Genomic DNA, 2,500 nt, shown 5'->3' with positions numbered 1-2,500 from the left:
CATGAAATGTGATATTTCCGTAAGCCATTTGGAGATTTTGCTAATACAGGATCCCCTATTGGAAATGATGGATCTGAGGAGAATTCCTTCCTTACGGAAATATTGTCACATTTCATAGGCAGTTTTTCTGATTCACATATCAGGCATTCAGAAGATTTTATTAACAAAATTAAAAGCCATAACATCCATGACAGTAGCAAATTGTTAAGCTTAGAAGATGTCCTCAGTTTCTTGGAAACCAAATTGCATACATTTCAAGATTTATTTCCAGTTTTTGTTGCACAAATCATCAAATTAACCCGATTATGTATTGATACAAATGTATTTGCTTTCAAAGAAAATTTTTACAGACAGAAATTTGGATGCAGTATGGGGTCCAATCTCTCTCCAGTACTTGCAAATTTGTACATGGAGTTTTTCGAGACTGTCTTATTACCGGACATCAAGCCACCAGAGATGTTCTGGTACAGATATGTGGACGACGTCTTTACGGTATGGAATGAAAAATGGGGATCTTTTGAAAATTGTCTTGCCAAATTGAATATGTTAGCACCAACAATAACATTTAAAGTAGAATGGGAAGACGATCACAAATTACCTTTTCTCGACATTTTGGTGATCAGACGTGCGGACCAACTGTCCTTCACAGTGTACAGAAAACCTACACATACAGGAAGCTATCTGCATTTTTTGGCCATCACCTATCCAAAAATAAAAACAAAGTAGCTTCGGGCCTATTTCTTAGAGCCCTCAGAATCTGCAGTCAACCTTTTTTAGAAACTAAATTAGCCACAATACATTCCTAGCTTACAAAAATAGGTTATCCAAATTGGTTCCTATTAAAAGCGCTTAGCAAAAATTACTCCTAACACTAAAAGTAAATTCGTTTGGGATAAGAAATGTATCACTCTACCTTTTAATAACACAATATATTTCAAAAGTATGTAATGACAAAATAAATGTTGTGTTCAACTACCCCAACAGCCTTTTCAGCAAAGTGGTAAATGTCTATCATAGAGCTAAAACGGATGACAGCCAAGGAGTCCACAAAATACCTTGTAGAGATTGTGAACTAGTTTATTGGGGCCAAACGGGAAGAGACCTCAAAACAAGAATTAAAGAACATAAGAACTCCGTGAAATATACATAAGAATATTCTGCCGTATTTCTACAAACATTGAAAAACCATCGCATAAATTGGAAGAAATCATTTATAACACTAACTGCAGTTTCTGGAGGAAGATCATTGAGTCATCATTGATTAAAAATTACCCAAAAGTATAATACATCAAAAGGACAATAGTCATCAGATTGTTTAACAACATCAACAATTAAAAAACTTTTACCCAATGTAGATGATAATCTCAATTAAAGCACTGGCCTTTTCAAAGTAGATAATTTTGTCTTCAATCAAATTGTAGTACAATTTCCCAAAGCTCCGCCTTAGCAATCTTGTGTGACCTTATATCACCTGTGTCAATTGTCACCTATTTTATTCATTTATTCTTGTTATTGATTTTTATTTTTATAATTTCTATTTTTGCTTATTTGTAAGACAATCCTTATGTATTTATGTTGAGTGACCTCTCCTGTTCTCTACACTATTGTATTCAAGCTGTACTTTGTTGTGATACTATGTACTTTGAAAATGTCTTATATAGACGTAAACGTTCAGTATTCCGATCTTTGATTTCCTCGTAGTTTCAAGCAATATATATATATATATATATATATATATATACATATATATATATACATATATATATACATATATATATACATATATATATATACATATATATACATATATATATATATCATATATACATACTCGTATATATATACATATATATACACATATATATATACATATATATACATATTAATACATATATATGTACATATTAATACATATATATATACATATTAATACATATATATGCATATATACATATATATTCATACATATATACATATATGTATACATATATATACATATATGCATACACATATATATACATACATATCAATACATATATATACATATTTATATATACATATATATGCATACATATGTATACATACATATCTATACATATATATACATATTTATATATACATATATATACATACATATGTATACATATATACATACATAGTATACATATGTACATACATATATACATAAATACATATGTATACATATATACATACATATATATATAAAGGATTATAAAGGAAGAGGATGCCGACAGGAGACCTTTTGGTCCATAACTAGGTGGCATACGAAAAAATATCACAATAATAAACAAGTAAAGAAACAAATGAACAAGTAAGCAAATTAAATAGGTAAACAGAATATGATGAATAATAAACAGATAAATTACAAAGGATTAAATAGGTGGAGCTTGGTGACAGGAGACCTTTTGGTTCATAGCTAGGTTTGATGCGAAAAAAAAAATATGATAGATAAACAAACATGCAAACCAAGCAAGCAAAC

Source organism: Oratosquilla oratoria, chromosome 42 (genome assembly GCF_046742065.1).
Source record: "Oratosquilla oratoria isolate Oo_2021 chromosome 42, ASM4674206v1, whole genome shotgun sequence".
Lineage (NCBI taxonomy): Eukaryota > Metazoa > Arthropoda > Malacostraca > Stomatopoda > Squillidae > Oratosquilla > Oratosquilla oratoria.
The sequence above is the reverse complement of the archived record's forward strand: the minus strand, read 5'-3'. Positions refer to the sequence as shown.